The sequence below is a fragment of the Athene noctua genome, chromosome 1 (genome assembly GCF_965140245.1).
Source record: "Athene noctua chromosome 1, bAthNoc1.hap1.1, whole genome shotgun sequence".
In the NCBI taxonomy this organism is placed as follows: Eukaryota; Metazoa; Chordata; class Aves; order Strigiformes; family Strigidae; genus Athene; species Athene noctua.
This window is the reverse complement of record NC_134037.1, coordinates 66,485,501-66,506,748: the sequence shown is the minus strand read 5'-3', so window position 1 is coordinate 66,506,748 and position 21,248 is coordinate 66,485,501.

Genomic DNA, 21,248 nt, shown 5'->3' with positions numbered 1-21,248 from the left:
CAGCCTTAGGAACGGTTCTTATCTCCCACCACTGTGGTTGCCCTATAGTCATAGATAATATCATTTCACGCATGTTTGGAGTTTCATGCTGCCTTGCTGCAATCCCCGGAAGTTTTGTCACCCATTTCAGCTGGCATGGGCACAGATCCGTGAGTAACACTGCTCTCGTGCACCTCCGTGCGTGCCGAGAAGAGGGAAGATCACTGGTCTCAGTGTGGGATGGCAGGACTGAACCTGCTTAGAGCTGTAGAGATTTCAGGATATGGCAATAGCTATTTGTTTATATTATGTAGCTCCAAGTCAGTTACATAAAAAGGCCTTGGCATAATGTTTTCATTTAAAAGACTCTGCTGTACAGGAGAGCAAAGATTATGAATTTTTTTCTTAGTAGAATCAAATCTGGAAAAGGTGTTGGAAGGACCATGCATTTCTTAAAGGGTGATTCTCCACAAAGCAGGAGCCTGGAGAATTCAAAGGCAAGTCTCCTGGCACTGCAGAGCACCACTACAAAACCCACGTCAGTTTTTGTGACTTTGCTGTGAGCCCACTGGGGAGAGATGTGCTTTCAGCCTTGGGTAAATCACTGGCTGTCTCTCTGAAGGCCATTTGTTTGTTCGTGCTATGAAGTAACGACTTTGAAGGGAGGTAAAAAAAAGCATCTTGGACTTCCCCTTCAATATTTCTATTCAGTTTGCCAATAAGCAGTGGAAGTTTGATACTTCCTTTTATGTCTACAATAGAGCACAAAAGTACACGGTAAACTCCTCTTTCCATTGCAAACAACTCACACAAAAATAGCAGCATAAATTTGAGGGTGATTTCTCCTGGACATGCTCCAGCACAAAAGAGCATAACTCCCACCCACTTAACCTCCCACAAGACTCACCGTGAGCCACCAGGGACATTCTCTGTGTGGGTCTGTCACACGGACGGAAAGGATCAGGGGATGAAATAACCTCTTGTGAACTGGTAGAGGCCTTCTACTTTAAAATACAGCCCTCTGAACATCCCTCAAAATAAGAAGTAGCTATATGGTATGCTTCTTTAAAGTCTCATATCTGGAAAGGTTCCCAGACTTCTTCGTGATTGTTAAAAGAGGTAAAATTTAAAAGGAAAATGAATAAATTTTGTTAGGTGTAAAATTTAATACATCATAATTTTGTTGTAATTCAGCATAGTAGTCCTGTAATGAATAATCAAGCAATTTCTGTTAAAACTCAGCATAGCAGACACACGCAATCACAAATTCCATGACCTTCAGTTTGGGCCATTAACACAGCTTGCATATTCTCTCTTTCCTTATAAGAAACAGACCAAGAGACTGAATATTTTTCCTTGTTCCCTCTATAGGAAAAAAACCCCAAAATATTTTAAGGAAACTTAGAAGAGAGACTGTCCTTTTCTTGTTCACACCCTAACCTCTTTCAAAAAGGAAGAAAAAAGCATTTGTCCTGTATCTTTGTGCTGCTCATTTTGGCTTGAGCTGCAGATCTCTAGTAGTATTTAAATACTATTTTTAGCCAGCTTTACAAGAAGATGAAAACATAACCTCTGTTTGAGTACTTTCTTTAGAGGTGGTCAGTTTTTTTTCACATTGTTGAAATGTTTTAATATATTTCACCACTTAAAGGGGAAAAGGCAATTGCTTGTCTCCTGAATTTCCCTGTCACCATCATTAGAGGAATAAAGTGCAAAAAGTTTTAAGGACCTGTTGGGAGCCACTTTCCCTTGTAAAGAATATGTTATAAACATGTTCTGGTTATAAATCCATCTTGTTTGTCTACACACAAATATGTTTTGATAGCATTAAATTATTATATTTTCATTTAAGTCAAAAAACTCAGACAGAGAGTTTGCCTTGCGGAAAAAGTAATTTCAAGAAGGAACATACATGTGTGTCTTTTTGTGTGCGTGTGTGTGCATGTCTGAGATCCATATGAAAAAAATATGTAAAATTCTTTTTGACTCAAAGTTGCCTTGTACACCAGCCACAGACATGACCACTATTGTATTAAATAAACCACAAACCATTTTTCCTACCAAAATGCAACTTCCATTTTTGGTGCCACCAGAAATGTAGTACTTTTCAGGCAAGAGGATGATCCTAAGATCCCAGGGAATGCTGAGAGGAAATGGAAGACATTCTAATGAGAACCATCAGATTTCTGACCTTATCGTTGGACTGTTCAGAGCTATGATTAGATCTCATTTGCTTTCTGACCTCATTCTGATCTCATTTGCTTACCATCAGAGAAGAGGCTTCCCACGTTACTCATTAACAAAAGAAAACATACTTTTGAGTCAGTTTTGGACTTGAATGGTGTTTGTTCACTTGATTTTGAACACTGTGCTTTCCATAAAAATTTGTGGAAATGTTCAGCAGGCCTGAAAATCTTCTTAGAAGAAGCCAAGACATTACTACCACATACCCCAGGAATCCTGGAATTACCCGACTTTGCGGATGGCTGTGCAGTGTCGTCAAGTGACCGCAGAGGATACCAAGTGTGACCAGCTGGGACAACAGGCATTGAACCACATGTTTCAAAAGCAGCCTCCTCCCTTTGAAGAAAAACAGTCAAAATATGTGATCTCTTTTCATTAATGTTTGGGTTTCATGCCATAAATAATCATACTAATGACAAATGGTGGTGCCACTGTCAAGTACTTCCACCTTCTACAGGTACATCATGCAGTTTTGACCTTTCCTGTGTGCCCATGAATAGTGTCCATCCTTTCCCCTGTGAAGGGACAGCAGAGAGACGTTTGCAACTCTGGGCAACTCGGTATCAGCCTGATCTTTTTCCTGGGAGCAGGGTCAGGAAACATAGTGGCATGGCCCAGTTCTTGACCTGCCCATTTGGACTTGTGTCTGCAGGCAGTGGTAAGGCAGGTGAGACTTAGGCACGGAGTTTGTTGCTATACCATGTTGTCAGTTAACAGGTACGAGCTAAATAGCCTTCTCCCAAAGTCAAGGTCTACCTTGGGAACTGTGGCTACGTTTATTAATATCACAAGTTACATTTGATAGCAAAATCACATAAAGTATCAATGAAAGGCTACAAAGGTCTATAACCAAAATCTTGGCATCTTCAGGAAATAATTTTCCTAGATCTTTGAAAGTTATAAAGTGTTATATCTGTGCTCTTACAACCAGGGTATTTACTAAAACTGATACCTGGGCCTGTCTGTGGGGGGCAAAATGTGAAGTTTTTTTAAGATAGAAGAATGGGTATATCAGCATTTAGCTTCTGATATTCTAAAAAAATACATCAACTGTTTTTATTTGCTAAAGATGTGCATGAAGATCAATCTAAGCAGAGCTGAAGCAGTATCTGCTCCAGGGAAGCGACATACTCAGCTCTGGTATCAGCCGTGCCTTTTGACATGACTTGCCAGAAGAAATAACTATTTTAGTCAAAGTTATTTGTCAGGTCTAAATGTCAGATGACTGGCCATAATCAAGGTGGGCCAATGTGTTTGAAGTGAAGTTCACCACAGACCTAAGAGGTCTCAGAGCGGTCTGATCCAATACTGTGCGTGCTGTGGAGGCGGAGGGAAAGCCAACAAAATGGCAAACATTACTGAGCAGCTTTTGTCTCAGTGGCTCAGAGCCAGGTGGGGTTTCCATGCATTTAGTGTCTCCCTCCTGACCCTTTCTCTGTTTCCCCTGCAGCCCTACAGGTGCTGATGGCTCCCCTTGGCCACAGGGCCACCTCCTTCTCCTTGTCTGGGGACCGTAGGTGAGGGAGAAGAAATAAAGCTGGAGCCTCTCCGACCTCATAGTCTCCCCTGTGGGGTGAGGTCCAGCGTGTCAGACCCTGCTCCCAACAGAGAGCAAGAAGTACCCACCCTCCTTGTCCCCTCCTGTCCACACGCTGGCCCAGCGCTACAGCACATGCTGGCATTGGGCTTCTGGCAGCCCTGAGCTCCAGCGCTGCAGCAGGATTGCCTGGCCCCCGTGGCCAAGGGCTCCAGAGCCCCTTCCCCATGCATTCCCTAGCCCAGGGCAGCCATGGGACAAGCTTTCACAGGGACGAGCAGGGTGGGGGCCTGAAGCAGTCACACCCCAGCTCCCGTGCGAGTCTGTACACCCATGCTAACTCTCGTTATGTTTTCAGGAACTGGGATCATTTTTCATCAGCGCCTGGAGGTATCCACATAATTTTAGAAAATACATAGGATCCTCCACCTCAACTGACCTGATTTTGATTTGTGAATTGGGATTTTTTTTTTTTTCTTGTCAAAACTCTTCTGGGGGTTGCAATGCCCAAATTAGGATGAGAAGGCAAAAGGGACAGTGCATTCCACTGCTCTTATTTTTTTTTTCTTTCTGGTTATTAATTAGCAGAAGTGAAAAATAGGACTTAAGGAAAATTAGTGAGGTTTTTTTTAATGGAATGCCCGTTTCATTAAAAAAAATAAATCAATTTCTCCCAGAACAATTTGGAGGGAAATTACAAGCTTTGATGGAAAATTTTTGATTGCCTTTAATATTTTTCATAGAAAACCCATTCTTTCTCATTTCAAGCAATCTTGCTTTGAAATGTAAGCTCTTCTAAACACTAAAAATATGAAACTCAAGCAGTCTTTTTTTTTTCCCCAATGAGCAGAAATATTCCCATTTGGACTTCTCTGTCCTGAAGATGAAAAAATTTATATTTCTTGAGAATATTAATGAGATGGGAAAGATATATTCTGCTTTCATAAATACCTGTACATACCTTACCCGGGATACCATTTCATTGTGCAGCAGTGGCACTTCACAGTACCTGTCTGATTTCTTCTTATTTGCTCACAAGCTTAATTCCCCCTTATCTCAAGGGACAGAAATCCATATACCAAGTTTGACCTTGCTGTAATTCTGAATGATGTCATTCTGTCACTGCTGAATTTGGTCCATTATGATTAGAAAGTGTGCTTAGCTGGCAAAGAAATTAGCTGAGCGTATGTGCTTAATTTTAAGCATGCTTTTAATGCTATCCCTTTTCAACAAACCACTTAGACACATGCTAACAGCCCGTGTGCTTGAAGTTAATTAAGTACCTAATTGCTTTTCTGAATGTGGGCCTGAATAGGGATGGACTAAACATGTACTTCAGTTGAACTGTGTCCTAAAAAGCAACTGTTTTCCTAACCCTTCACCTCTCCTTCATCCTTGCTCAATTTATTTCAGTCCTGAGACAGCCAACTCATCCCTATGTTTGTGTAACAAAAATCCAACCAGAACGAGTTGTGGCCTCTTCGTACTAGCTCTAAATATACTTGTAAATAGCTGTAATTAAATACAGAAATCTAGTAATATGGCATTAATTAGCCTAATGGAGAACTGAGAGAGAAATGTGGTTTCTGAGGCAGTAAAATTCTGTGCCCTGGAATACAAGTCACGCCAGCCAAAACCCAGCTCAGGCATCCTCTAGGAAATACTAAACCTTGTCAGGACTGGGTTGAGGTTTTCTTAGGTGGAAACAAAAAAAAGTCAGAAAATTCAGATTCACCAGAACTTTTTCAGAAGTGCAACTGGTCGCTTTTCTGGGCGGGCTGTGGGTAGGAGAGGGCGAGGAGGGGCCCCGCCACCCCAGGACAGGCACTCCCTGTGGGTACGGGGCTCGCCCAGAGGACAAACGCCTTGGCCAAACAATGCAGGGGAGCAGCAGTGCTGATGTAAAACACGCTACCTGTGTCCCACAGGTTTTCTGCCCCAGGAGGGCTGGTGGTGGCCCCATGGGGATGGGGCGATGGGGCACCCGGCGGCCACCGGCCCAGGCACCGGCCTCCAGTGTGGCCACATGGTGCCAAGGAGGAGGGTGGGCAGCCGAGCGAGGCAGGAAGGGAGAGCTGGAGTGGGGAACAATGACTTGTTTGCAACACCTCGCCAAAAAAAAAGATCGTAAGAAAGAAAACCAACTCCCACAAGCCTTCTGGAACGTCTCCAGTTTTCCCCAGTGACACAAAGCCCCAGCAAACGCCCCCCTCCCTGTGTTGCCGTGCGGCCGGATTCCTGCTCACCAGCCAGCCCCGCGCTCCGCTTCCTTCTCCCGCGCAGCTCCCGGTGCCCGTCTGGCACCGCACCACGGAAAAGCTAACAGGTGTAAAAAAACATTATTGCCCGGCTAAAACGAACGGGTGACTCGGCCACGCCGCTTCCTTCAGCGATAAAACCAGCGTGACCGTTCACCCCTCGCCTTTTCTGACCCGTGCCAGGGAAGCCGCCCAGAAGATGGGGTTTGCCAGGAGCCCCCCGAGCCGCCGCGGGACGCCGGCCCTGCCGCCCCGCCGGCCGCCCTGTCCCGACAGAAGCCGCTTCCCCGCGGGCCCCGGCCGAGGGCTGTCGCGACATGTGCTGCCGTGCCGCGCCGGAGCTGGGTACTGCAGCGCGGGGCCGGGTCCGCTACCGCCGCGGCGGGAGAGGCGTGACGGCAGCGGGGGGACGCCATCGCGACGAGGCGAGGCACGGGATGGGAGAGGCAGTTAATTAGCAGTTTATCCTCGAATTGACGCAGGCAGGTCGTCACTTGCGTTCATACAGCAAATACCGTGGCGTTAACCTGCCCTCTTTCTGTTACCGTGACTTGGTGATGCACTCCGGGTGAGATCCCCTCCGGCTCCTTCTGGCACTGGAAGGTGCCTCTGCTGAGGTGGCTGCCCGAACTCTTCTGCAGTCCACAGAGGCAAAAGTAGCTCCTGCTGTCCCTGCTGTAAGACACGCTATGTCAAGTGCGATATATACTAGGAAAAAAATCACTTCTCTCAAAGACTGTTCCACTCACAACATAAAATAAATGACCTTGCCGTCTTACTCCTTTAGCGGTACCTCCCAACTCCTACACATATTTAAGCCTGTCTTACAGCAGGTGACTTTCCCCTTCTGGTTCTCTCAGCAGCCTGCAAGGCTGCCTGACACCTCTCCAACCTCCTCTGGGAGTGCCTTGGTTTGCAGAGGCAGCAAGCCCAAGTCTCATCCGTCTGCGACCTCTGGTAAGGACTGATCATTGAAACACCTACATGGACGTCGCACGCCCAGGGGATGCCGGCGTTGCCTGCTTGGTGGGAAAAACAAAGCTTGCTCCAGTCACTGGTAAGTCTTGGACATGGAACTCTCTGTAAAGTTTACACAGTACTGGACTGAACTGTACAGCACTTTGCCAGTACACTGTGTGTTCCTACTTGAGCTCATGCTGTACGTTGTAAACACTGTTCTGTCACATCCTGTGACTGACCAATAAATTGTATTTACCCTGTAACATATTGAACGGGTGTATGTACAAGACAAACCTTTAGCTAAGTAGAAACGTTGGCAAGAGGAAGCACGGATTGTCACATTACCACACTGCAAACACCAAAGTGCCCCCGGTCTGTTTATTTTCAGAGAAACCGGCAAATCACTTGAGTGATTCACAGGCATTAGGTTATACAAGCAAATAAAGATGAGGACTAAACTGCCAGAAACTGAAAGGCTGGCAAACAGGGCCTTTTGTATTAATAACATTCATGGCCAAATAATATCCTACACTATGACACTGTAGGCACCAAACTGTCATTGGAGCGAAGAGCAATTAGTAAACTGTGTCACCACAGAAGCTTTTGCTATGACACAGTGTGAAATTTCCTGATACCTCCCAGGCTGCCTCGAAAACTAGCTTGAACCTGAGTCCTTGCAAGACCATGAAGTCTCCACATCTGGAAAAACCCTAGGCTAGTTCCTTGAACCATGTTTTCTGCTACAGTGGCAGCAACCACAACTAGAGCTGCCAGAGAAACCTATGGACCACGGAGAGGACCTGCTGAACAGCAGACTGAAATGTGACAAGCTCCAGAAGCAGATGAATGTTAAAATCTATTTGGACAGAAATGCAGTAGGCATCTCTAGAAACCCAGGCCCATATGCATCAGGGATCACAGAAAAGGAGCTGTCGTTTTCCTGCACCATGTGCCTCTGTCCCTTGTCTCCACAAATTGCCCACAGGCAGCTGAGCTCCTGTCCTGGCAGAGACTCTGGAGTTTTCCTGGGCTCTTGGGGAACACCGAAGAGCCCAGGTGGCCCTGGGATTAACCCTGATTAACCCTAACAGATTACTAAGGGATCTGCTGTGGAGCGCAGCTCAGAGAGACAAGGTAGGGTCCCTTGACCCCACCAAGCACCATGTGCCCACTCCAAGCTGCCTTGGTGATGATGAGATTTTGAGGAACAGCTGCTAGAGCCCAATTACCAGTAACATCTCAGCAATTTGTGGATCTGCAGAGTGGTCTTGTTCTGATACACACACTGCCAAGGCTGCTCTGTGTCTGCAGTAAGTGCACCAGGCTCTGGCAATCTGCTCTGACTTTGTGCACTCCTGTTGCTGGCTGTTCCCAGTGGCTCTGTCTGACTGTCCCCTTGAAGCACCTGGAAGGCATCACCCTGACAAGTGTGGACAGGCTGCAGGGATGGGGAGACATCACTGGTGTGAGGGCTGCTGGGGGAAGATCTGCTGCTGCATGCAGTAGGGTGCCATGCCGTGGCAGTGTCCTCCTTACACAGCCCACATGAGCCATAACTCAATAGCACAGACTCCAGGAAGCACTGGGAGAGGAGTCTGGAGCACCCAAGCACTGCAAGCCAACCAAGGCTACTCTACAGTCCAGTCTTGATCCCCCAAAGCCACGTGGCAGAGCTGCACTGCGAGCAGGTGGGTACAGGGCAGTGTGGGCATGCAGAGGGCTGCCAGGTGGGAATGGAGCTGCTGTGCCCATTCCCTCAGCTGGGTACTTCACTGAAGGCCATTGCCTCCTCCACTCAAGCCTGTTGAGGACTTCATCCACTCTCTGAGCTCTGCTCCAGCCTGCTATGAGTTAGGCTATGTGCCTGTGGGTGCTCTTATGGTCACAGCTTCCTCACAAGTGATCTTGCCCAGCATTGTTCTCCTCCTCTAAACTCTCCCAAAAAGGCACTTCCTCCTTGGCACAGAAAACCAGAAAGCAGCACATCTCTATGAGTTAGCAGCAACAGGTGTTGAACATAATCTGGCTCACAATTCCTCCTAGTGCTCTCGCTCACTCATGCAAAGGTGCAAAATCCAGCAATATCCCGACAGGTCTGAAGCCCTGCCAGGTAAGGGCACCTGCATGAAGGTGCTTTGCCTGCCAACTTCATTGCTAACCCACGCTGTCATGCAGGCTATCCTCCTCTCAGAGAGGTCCTGGGACAAGGAGACTGATGACACTGAACTGGGTTACTTGTGTCCTGCGTGTGTGCATTCCAGAGGTGGACAAAGCATTTCAGACAGTGCAGGGCCACAGCTGAGGTCTCTTGCTGACACCCTCCTTGCTGCTTTCAGGTCAACCACTCCCATATGGAAGAGGGACCCGGTGGAGCCCAGCAAGCCCCAGTCACTGTGATGGCAGATCCACTAACTTAACCAAGGGAGCCAGGGCTAGAGGGGAGGTTTGACTGCCACGTCTCACAGCATGGGGAGTGGGAGGCAGTGTAAAACCACCGCAGCAGCTCCTGGGGAAGAAGGTGTTGGGAAGAGAGGGAGATGGAGTGCACGCACACAAACGTGTGCACACAGAGCTTGGTACTTTGCCCCGTCCCCCCCCCCAGGAAATGTGACCCTCTTGGCCCATCCTCACTCAGGCAGTGGCCTCATGCCTCCAGAGCAGCCAGGAGCTGCTCCTGCTTGTGTCTCACCTCAGTTTCCAGCATTTATGGCAGGGAATATCTTGGGGCCTCGGAGAAAATGGCACTATGCATATGCTTTATCTGATGCATCTCCAGGGGCAGAGGTGACAGGCATGCTGCTTTGGACAGCCTTGGGGGACCACAGCACCCTGCATCCACCCATCCTCCCATGGCAAGTAGGAAGGTTCCCAAGTGAGGGCAAGTGGTTGGCTTATCCCAAATGCAGAAAAAATCTCTAAGCCTAGGAAGTGTGGTCATTCCCCAGCACCAGTCCTAGTGAGGCGTTGCATCTCTACAGCAGCTAGGCTTCAGAAGGTGGAGCATCCAGCGATGACCAGGGAGAAAACAGCCTGTGTACTGGATAGCATCCTTCTGGTTTCTTTCTCTCCTGCTGTGTGTGTTGGGCACACTGATGACCTATTGCCTGTTCAGGTGCTTTACTAGAGCTTGGAGATCCCTGAAAGGTAGGGGTAAATTGACATCCCTGTCTTTTATCTAATTGCTCTACAGCATGCTGCTCCCCAGCTGGATCCAACAGATGTGCTACTCACTGAGTACTCACGAGCAGGTGCCTGTCTGGACTTTGCTCTTCTCCCCAGTCCTGAATGGGTCTCACAAGTGTTTGGGGTTATTTCTCTCCAGTTGGAGGACTTTGCAGTCTGTGTTGACCTTCACGGGGGTCCTCTCAGCTTCAGGTCCCTCCAAGCATCAGCCCTGCAGCTGGCTGTGAGGAAAGGAGCCTGCCACGGGGCAGCAGTGGGTGGGGATCCCGCTAAACCCCCAGGGGCCTGAGTGTGTGGCAAGGAAATGGTTTTAAAGAGGTTGGTTTGAAGGGGCAAGGTTGCATGAACTTGTATTTTAGCAAGTCAGTGTCTTGAATGAGACTTAAGGAGAAGGGTGCATGGGGGCAAATGTGAGACAGATACATCTGTATCATCACTTCACACAATGGACATACCACATAAACCTCATAGAGTCAGTCCTGACAGGTGTAGTTATTGTTTCTGAGTAAGTGGGAAGTTGTATGCTTAGTCTAGGTGGTACTGTCTTAAAATGAATCCGAACCCGTGTCAGTCAGGGTGAGTGACAAAAAGGAGCGACTATGCTTGTCTCCAGGTTTATCTACTTGATCCGAGCTAGGCAACTGTAGAGGTACCACGTCTGCTGAGACCCTGCTGCCTTGATGCTAGTATCATGAGGACTTCTGGAAGGGGACAAGAAACCACTGAAAGTGAGGACTTCATCCTTCTCACCAGTAATTCATTCAGAAAACTGCATACTGTTAATCAGATTACCTTGTGTTTCACCACTGTAATCCGAACAACTGAGTGCACACTGATAAAGGTTAAAAGACATTCATCTTGTGGAAGACGGGTCCAGCATCTGTGGAGCTCTACTTCTTGCCACCTTGCCTTCTTCCCTCTAGGGGACTTAATAGTTGTTCTATTCTTGCTTGTGTGCACTGGGTACCAGAATAGTTGTTCTGGCTGGACCCTACTGTAAAATATTGCTGCAGAGAGCATCCCTTAAACCAGATAGGTTTGCACGACTCTGTCTGTCATCCAGCAAGTACCAGCAGGTCTTTCTAGGAAATCATGACTGCAGTCAGATAGCTCTGTTCAGGCATATTATTGCAAACAGAGCTGCCCCATATCTCTTTGCATAGCTAGAAGTTGCCTCTTGGCCAGCTAGATGTCTCTCCTTTGCTGTGCGATTTCTAAGGGCTTAATTATTATGTCCTTAATTTCCCTTCAGAAAAGAGAGCGCTGGGGATTCCAGAGGCTGGTGGGATGCAGTTAGTTATTGCACTCACCAAACGCCTTTGTAAGCTCAGCCATAAAGTACCACTAAGGAGTCAGTTTTACAGCGATCACATGCAGTCTAACTGGGGAGAATCAATAAGGGGGTTGATTCGGCTGTGGGCTTTACTTGCAATTATGAAAGACTCCTTTTGGGAGCTAAATGGGTATGTGGTTTTAATAGCTGAAGATTGTCCCAGGAGTTGGAAGGGCCTTTTTTATTTTTCTTTCTTTACTTCTTTTAATAAAGACAACAGCAGCTGGAAGCATTTCCTTGAAGATAGCCCTTGGCAGTTTTTCTTGTGCTGGGGTTTTGTCTGGAGAGTGGGTGGAAAGGGTTTTCCCCCACCGCAGGAGAACAAAGCATATATAGAATGGTATTTCTGAACAGATTTAAAGGGATATTCTGGTTTTGTATAACTTCTGTGTTTAGCAGAACATAAATATTTGAGTGGAGAATGGTTATTGCACAGTAATGGTCTGACTCCCTCTGCCTTCAGTAAAAAAAAAAACAAAACACAAAAGAGCAGCAGCAGATTGGCCTTCCTTTGTCAGCACATGCTTTCCGTTACACACAAATCTAACGCAGGGCTGAGAACCAGGGTCCACCCTCAGCTGGCTCTGGGGGTGCGGGGCACAGCCTGGGCAGCGGCCCCGCGGGAACGGGGCGATCGCGCCCCAAGCGGCTGCGACACCCGCCAGCAAAAACCCAAACCGGCACCGGCCGCCAGGGGGCGCTGCAGGAGCGCCGAGCGCGGCGGCGGCCGCGGGGGGGGCGTGAGGGGGGAGGTGAGGAGTTGGGGGGGGAGGGTACGAGGTTTTGGGGTGAGGCGTTTGGGAGTTGAAGGGTGGGGGGTGCGAGGTTTGGGGCGTGGGGAGCACGACGTTTGAGGGGTGTGAGTGAGGGGTTTGGGGGTGAGAGATGGGGTGCGAGGTTTGGGGGTGAGGAGTGGGGGGTGAGGGGTTTGGGGGGTGAGGAGTGCGAGGGTGAGGGGTTTGGGGGTGAGGGGTTTGGGAGCTGAAGGGTAGGGGATGAGAGGTTTGGGAGGTGAGGCCTGGGGTTGACGGGTTTGGGGGTGAGGGATGGGGTGGGATGTTTGGGGTGAGGAGTGGGGGTGAGAGGTTTGGGGGTGAGGGATAGGGGTGTGAGGTTTTGGAGGTGAGGAGTGGGGGTGAGGGGTTTGGAGGTTGAGGAGTGGGGGGGGTGAGGGGTTTGGGGGGTGAAGGATGGGGGAGTGTGAGGTTTGGGTGGTGGGGATTGGGTTTGAGGTGTGAGGGGTGGGCGTGAGGGGTTTTGAAGGTGAGGGGTGGGGGGGTGGTGCGGGTTTCCCGTGGTGCCTGGCAGTCTGCTCTTTGACGTTGCTTTAAACTGGGGTGCGTGCCTCCTCTCTCTGGTAAATTCACGTTTGTTTCTACAGGTTGGCTGGCAAATGTCACCCGCAGCAGAGCTGCCGCAGGAGCTGCCAAGCGCTCATGAAATTTTAGAGTCTTTGATGAATTCGGGCTCTTTTCTACAGAGGAAAACATTGCACCCTGATTCACTCCAAACTGTGATATTTCAGTCGGCAAGGCCAAGCCCAATCCCCCCAAATAATGACATCAGGGACATTAAAAGGGATGGATCAGAGCATATCAAGCTCATTGTTTGACAAGACAGAGGTTTTGGGAACAATTTGAAGAGTTGAGTCACTGGAAAAGTAACAAAGCACATTTTTTCACCAGGCGTACTAGTGCTTGGCCCTGGTTGGCAGTAGTAGCTTTGCCTCCTAACGGTGCCCAGGAAACAGCAATTTCCTTCAGTGAATGGCATCTGACATCAAAACCTCAAGACAGATCCTGGCTTTGCAACAGGCCTCCTTGCACCAGGGATTTCCAAAGTCAGTCACTGGAGAGAACCTACTGTCCGTGTGCCTGGTGCTCGCTGTGGGTCTGGGTGAGTCACAGGCATGCTCTGTTCAGAAAGCTCCTAATTGCTTACATGCATATTTTAACTTCTGCTTAAAAACTGGACTGGAAACTGCTGCATGAAATAGGCAACGAACCTCAGATTTGTTCTCTTCTAATGCTGAATAAGGACCTTCGTAAAGGGAAGGGAACTAGAACTGTTCTGAAAACTGGGTTTCTTTTGCTTTTCAGCCCAATAATTAATTAAAATTAATAAATTAATAATTAATTCATAGTTAATTAAAGACAAACCAATAATTGATCCTGCCCAGTCTGGCCCTGAGCTGTGGGGGAAGACATCCACCTCACCTTGTGACTTTTGGGTGGCTGGCTGATGCTCATAAGATGCTTTCATGCTGATGATATGAGTTAGAAGGCTCATACAGCTTAATGTTCAACTGTTTGCTTGAAAGCAGGCCCTGCTCCTGCTGGAATGCCTTTGGTGGGTGCCTGTAGTGCCAATGGGTAGGTTTGCTACAGTCTTGTACACTTTCTGGAGGAAGCTGATTCTGTGACGGAGCGGAGTATCGGAAGGGGTAAGAGAAGGTATGGGGTGAGTGGGCAGGTCTCACAGAAGGAAGCAGTGGGAGAGGAGGATATGCTTTATACAGGGAGGATTGAGAGTGGTCGGGGGGGTGGGGAGTGGTGAAAAGAGGAAGTAGGAGTTATGCGACTGCTTAGTTTGTGGCTGATTGGGGAAACTGGTAGACAAGGTGACTGTGGCTGCTATAGAAAGCAGATAGGGTGTTGGTCATGCGGGTGAGTTCAGTACGTTAACTGCCCATGCCACTCACTTGACTGTGTCATCCTTGTAGAGCTTCATTTTCAGGTTCGTGCAGCTCTTTTATCCCAGTTGTTCCAGAACTGAAGGAGAAACTGCACCCCTTAACAGTTATCTCAACATGAAATACTCCCTTGTTTGCAAACACCAGGACTGGATCAGGGTTTTTCTATGTGTTGGTCGATGTGTTGTTGGCACTGGTCAGAACCGTGAGCTCTAACAGTGTGGGAGTGGTTTTGTGAGCAGGACATTGGGCAGAATGGTCTGGCACGCTTTGCTGTGCCAGAGCATATTACAGCTTGCTGGTTGTGCCAATACATCCATTGATCCTGAAAACTCAGCTCTCCAAATCAGCTGTTTCCAGTGCTCATGTCTAAGACATGAAAGAAAATTAAATAGCAAACGTTGTGAACTGCTCCCTCCATCATACTGCAGAAGGGGAGCTGGTCTGGGCTTGGATTTCAGCAGTTATTTGGGGCAGAGCCTAGATGTGGGTAAAGACACAACTTGATGAAGTTCAGATCCAGTAAGAGAATTGGTCCTTGCTCATCCTTCACCATGGCAAAATCCGCAGGGAGAGGATAACCAAGAGAGCTAACTTTTGATTGATTCCATCGGGAGGGACACCTGTTCCTGTCTCCCTTTTCCCTCTCTAAACTGCTTGGCTCTCCTAGTCTCTGATCTCCTGCACCAGCTGCAGGACTGGTGGGACCTCTCAGTGGGGCTGCATGGAAGCTGTGTGCCCAGAACATCCCCATGGTTTTATCTCTTCCCTTTCAATTGTTACAGCTCCCTAGTCTACAAGAGAGAGTTTCCACAGAGACCATGAACAAATCCCAGCTATTTTAATTGTTCAACTGGCTTGTCTGTACCACAAGATCTTACCAAGGGTACACATGATTTGTGAGAACTGAGCAAAACACGAAGAGGATGGTTGTATGCCTTGGTGGTCAGTGCTCGATGTTACACCAGTCCGCTTGTAGCTAAACTCTGAACCAGTCCAGTTTATCTATTCAGTAAAGCTATGGTGACAGTTTAAGGAAGAGAGGGCACAATGGGGAACACGCAACTTTAGGAAAACTTTTACTGCATTTTGGGAGCAGAAGAACCTCTCACGTGTGCTTAACACCCAGACTGGAGGCTGACAGGACATTTGCCCCTTCTTCAGGAGCCAAATCAGATATACTCATGATGTGAATGTATTTTTATTGGCATTAGAACAGGTGCACCATTGTGTCTCAGCAAGGCAGAGGGGCTATTTTCAAACTGTTGATGCAAAACAAGCTGAAACAACAGCATCCATCAGACTACCAAATTGTCATTCACAAGAAGTATGGAGGCAATTTTTGTTTAGATAAAATTTGCTGGTAAGACAGCAATGAACACAAGATATTCAACGTTCTAATAAAATAGTAATGCTGCAAGCTCAGCGACTCATGAAACATTTACAATCTGCAGCTAGTAAAGTGCAAACAAGAGATTTAAGCACCGCTGTTGCTAGACGGATGGAAACCAGTTAGAAGATTAGCTGGAAGATTATTCCACACAGGTTAGAATGAGGTTCATTAAATGCCTATCAGGTCTCTCATTTGCTGAGGGAGGCAGAGAGGGCTGTAGGATTCTACCTGTTGAAGCAGTGCTCATCTTCAGCACCAGTATTAAGCCAAATGAGCTCTCTCTTTGGCTTCTAGTTTCTTTTGCTTCTCTCATCTCCCTGCATCAGGAGTTTGCAGAAGTAGCATTACCAGTGCACTCGCAGTTTCCTATTCTTTATATGGGAAACTAATTACGTCCCGGGCATGTGGTGGGCTCTGGAGAGGGGATGAAGAGGGGGGCATAGTCAGTAGCTGCAAATGTCTCTGTAAGTTCAGGGTAAAAGGTGTAATTAAGGAGACTTCACTCACTTCAAACCCGGGTAAAAATTACTCACCAGGCAGATGATTTCATCCACTGTTTGGCTGGTTTTTAACCTTTGCTCTGACCCCATTTTATCATGGGCTACAGTAAATTGCAATCATTACTGTCATACCCGGGTGCTTCTCTACAGTTCCTTTGCAAATTAGAGGTTAAAAGAAGGGTGATGGATAACATCAGACAGAGAAGCCCTCAGATGCCTTCCTTCATGTTTCCTATGTAACTCTAGTCAAGTCATTCTGATTATTTTCTAAGCGATTCATGTGTAAAAAAAGCAATCTGTCCTTTTTGGCCTCTTACTGTACAGTAGGGCTCATTCACCAGGCTACTCGGCTTCTTTTAAATCTGGCCCATAATCATTAAAATTTTTATTCTAAGAAGAAACCCTGAGGCTTCCTGGACCACTGAATGTGTGAGAAATTAAACAAACAAACAAAATTTTAAGCAGTAAATCTGCTGAGTGAAGAATCATCTTTTTCTGTGTCTGGTGTCCATGAACAATGTGACCCTGTGAAATGCCTGTGCCTTTTTAACACTAGTAATGCAGGCAATAACAATAATGGCCTTGGGTGAAATCCTGATCCTGTTGCAGTTAAGAAGTCTGTTAGCCCTTGTTACAGGCTGCACCTGTCATGAACTGTAAGATTTCACTCTATGAACGAAGATACAATACCCTCACAAATATTAACATGGATTTGGATTGGCAAGATGAGGCATGTCTGCACTGTGTGTGACAACAGAAAAATCACAGAAGTATTTAATTTAAAAAATTGAGATCTGTGTATTTTAGGACTATTCTCAATCCAGAAATGTATAGTAATGTCAACAAATACTAAAATGAGAACCAATCCTGCCCCTGGTTCCTTGAGCATGCTTCTGAGAGTAATATGTTGAAGAAGACAGCCCATGGTTTTGGACGGTTGAGGGTGAGAGAGAAAGATGAATAACGTCTATAATAGACAGCAAAGAAAGTGAAAGCCTTATGGTTCTGGAAACAAGTGTAGACCTTACTTAAGTTCAAAGGAGATCAATATTTGAACAGCTGATCAAGCCATTCATGACACTTCTATGAACTGTTGCCATAGGTAAATGTGGTCAGGGTTGATAAATGTAAGGGATGGAAGTTTCTGAAATTATTCCATTGCCGCAGTATGAGAGGTAGTTTGTATCTGTGCTCACAGTAAGGAAGTAAACTTGCAGAGGTGAAGCAAACTAGCAGATATAAAGCAAACAGATGCACTGAAGCTGAAATGATAAGAGAGATCAATGATCTCAATGCAATGGGATGGCAGGAAAGTTCAGGCTTTGGGAGTTTTGAAGTTATTATCAGTTTACTTCCTTTCAGAGGAGAGAAATACGGAGGGAAGTATAAAGTAACCTGTATTATTGTTGGCTTTAGACTGTGTGAGTTTTAGCATAAAGAAAGTCAATAAACTTTAAACAAAATTGGTAAAAAGCTTCTTGGGGTGAATTTGCAGAGATTTTGAAAGTAGCATAGCTGAAGTTGTCATTTTAGCACCTCAGAAACAGACCTGTTTTAGGGAAGAATAAAAGTCTTGGAAAGGGCCAACATAATGATGATAAGTTCAAATACTTCTGAAAGTCAGTACAGGTCTTACAGTATTTCTTTCATGCTCTATTAGCTGGTCTTTCTCTTATAAAACATTGCATTAAGGAAATGCAAGTGAGAAGGAAACAGGCAACTGAGGAAACCGTAGCATCTCTGTCATTTAAAAGCACTAAAGATCTGAACTGAATTTTGTTATTGTTGCTGGAAAGTAATTGTCATGACAAATTAAATGAAAACGTGAATGATGTTTTAAAGAAAAAACATTAACTTTAAAAATAATTTTTACTGAATTTTTATAATTTTTAAAAAACTTAATGTTGTATTTGTTGCTGCATTCTCAGTTTTCACTGAAAAATGAAAGCCATTTTCTCAATAAGAAATGTGGCTGAAAATAAACACAATAGCCAGCAAATTTTTTGAAATGTTATGGAAAACAGGACTTCTGGCCAAATCTATTAACCTAATTAGGACAGAGCCAACAGAAAAGTGAAGTCATTTATTATAACTGCATGTTCTTTAACTCTGTGTTGCAATGCCGGTGTCCTCTGATCAAATCCCAGCAGCATTTTTCCCAGCTGTAGTTGGACTTTTCCTGAACATAGGACAACTTGGATAAAACTAAGTATGTCTCTTCTGCCTCCAGGATTCAAGCTAAGTCTCCATGAAGTATCACACAACACTATGCAGATCTACTGGTATGTTGAGTTCTAGCTCCCAGATTTCTGCATAATCTCTGAACTCCCAAATTACTTTGGAGGCTGAGACTGATAAATCTTAAATCCCCAAACTGAGCAAAGTAAAACCAAGTATCTTTAATGATGTTTCTTTGCCTACTGGAAATTGTGTCTTGCTAGAGGAGGCTTACAGAGTTGCTGTGTTTGAACTCAGTAAAATCAAACTAAAGCTCCTACCTCCCCAGGGCTGTTTCTTAGTAGTTTCACTTCCAAACTTCTGGAAGACAGCAATGAAGATCACTTTTTAGCTTTCCACATTTTAAATTATGCAGAACTATCCCAGAATTTAGGGGCAATGCTGCTTGGCAATGGTGCTGAAGCAAGGACACAGGGACCAGCCTCCTGAAGAACTACTTCAGAATCACACCAATGCTTCACAGGGATTTCCAAGGAAAACTCAGTGTATGGGCCTTAAATGCTTCACAGTTCTCTGAACTCACTTTGAAATCTGACAGCCAAACCAAATCAAGCTGTACCTCATGCTCTCAGCTATTATTATTACTGCTACCAATATTATTGATATCAGTAGAAACTTCTGGCATAGGATGTGGCAAAGCAACTCTAATTTCAAGGTATGAGAATCTTTTACAGGTTTCCTATAAATTAATGATATTTTGGTCAGTGACTCAAGTGAGGGTGCAAAAAAGCAACCTTTAAAAGCAGAATGTTGTTAGCATATGGCAGAGAGAGGTTGTCTACTCTGCTTGGGAAAAGCAGGCTACCTGTGTAATTATTTCCTTAGTGAGGCTGCATAAAACTTCTATTGCATTTAATTCAACACAAAACAATTTCTATATTTCATGTCATGGGTAGGAATGAAAATGGAGATAGTTCATCAATGCTGATATGTGATATAAAAAGAGCTGAGAAGCCAAGGGTATGAGAGTGCATAAAAATGTTTTGTGTTCTGACCAGTACATTGCTTAAAAAAAAATTTTACAATCAGCCCCAATTGTTCATTCTTTCCATGCAGAAGATACTCACATATTCATTTTTAAAAGGGCAAATCAACCATAATTCAGTTTATAAACTGTGAAGCTGGTTGCGAATGTCTGGATGAATATTCATTAGAATCTCTTAATCTGCCATCGACTGTGATTCATTAGGCATATGTAAATATCACTCACTTTAATTGCCCCTAAACTGACTTAACATAATATTGTCATTAGCAAATTATTAGTTATTTGTGTAACTAATGGTACATTATGATGTACACGTTAAATCGCCAAATATATGATTGCAATTATGATGATGTTTTATGCTGGGTGCTTTGTAAACTATTTGATGAAATATAATGGAGCCAAATCAAATCTGGTATGTTAATAGGACAGTTGTGGAACTTTATTATTATATTTCTACACCTTGGTGACTGCTGTAATACGTGAGCCTTTACCTCACCCCGTGTTTCGGTAGATTATGGATTGGCTTCACTTTCCGTATCAGAGGCTGGCGTGACATTCCTATGACTGCTTACCCCTTGTTTTAGCTAATTAACTCAGTTCCAGTTAATTATTGGTGACAGTGCCCTAGGTTGCTTGGTAAGACCTTTTCACTGAATGGCCAGGGGGAGGGAGCAGAGAAGACCGGCTTTGCAGAGTGAAGTCCCCTTGCTGGGGACTGCTGGTGTTGAGGTAGCAGCATGGGACAGGCTTTCTTCCAGTGCTCGTAAACTGCTTGTATTTCTGTAATTGATTCGTGTACCAGGTTTTCATATTTTCTCTGCCTCTTAACTCGCTGGCTCTTACTCACTTGTGCGATGAGATGTCTTGCCGGGCTTGTTTGACCCACCCACTCTCCAGGATTTCCAATCGAGCAAGTAGCTTTAAAGATGACAAAGTTATGATGGCAAAACCTTCAATTAGTGTTGTTAAAAGGTTTTTAATTACAAGGCTAATAATAACAGGAATATGTGCAAAAGGGATGAACGGTATCCTCAAAGGCTTTTAGTGGGTCTTGTGTCTAGATGCAAATGTATTTATGAGCGTGTTAATGTTTATAGTCCCAGGAAGTTAAGAAAGGGCCAGTTCCCGTTGCCACATATTTATTCAAGATGCATTTAGTGTGACGGTTACTTTATTTCTTTAAAAAGAGCTTATTAAGGCACATTTACTAGGAACTAATGAAAATGTAATGAATACAGATCTGGTCACAAATTAATACGAGGCCTCTGAAGGAACATCCTGCATTACTAAGAGGGTCTCCAGCTGTTCCTATCAGCCATGTTGCTCCGCTGGGGACCTCTCACCTCAGGTTCTGCAAATCATCTGTACCTGCAGTCAGTAGTATGGAGGCAATCTCTATTAGCTGGCCTGTTCTCTATTCTGGCCTTCCAAATCAAAAAAAGACACTTAACTGTAAGTTGAATAGATGCATATGTCATGAGTGTTGAGGGAACTTTTTCACTGAGTTCAAAAGACAGATGCAAAACAACACATATTAAAAAAGTGGACAAAAGCATGGGAAACAGGTGCTGATCATGCAAAATAGAACTATTACACATGAAACCTGGTTCAGAGAGTTTTGTTTACCTGAATGTTGACTAAATTAACTAAAGCTGTGGCTTTCCACTGATTTGATTAGAACAGTGCAAAAAGCACATGGAAACTGTTTTGGTGTGACCCAGATTGTATTGACTTAGATTAATTCAGTTAGAAACAGATTTATGCTAGACCACAGGACAAAAAATGTTTTGAAAACAAAGGAAAAGATCTCCATGGGACTGTGTACTCATTTCATGGAAATACCCCATATTCTTATGCAGACATTCGCTAAAATTTGCTGGTATCAGATCTGACCCCACTCCCAGGCATACAGTGGACCTTTGGAACCAATCAAGAGAGTTCAGGTA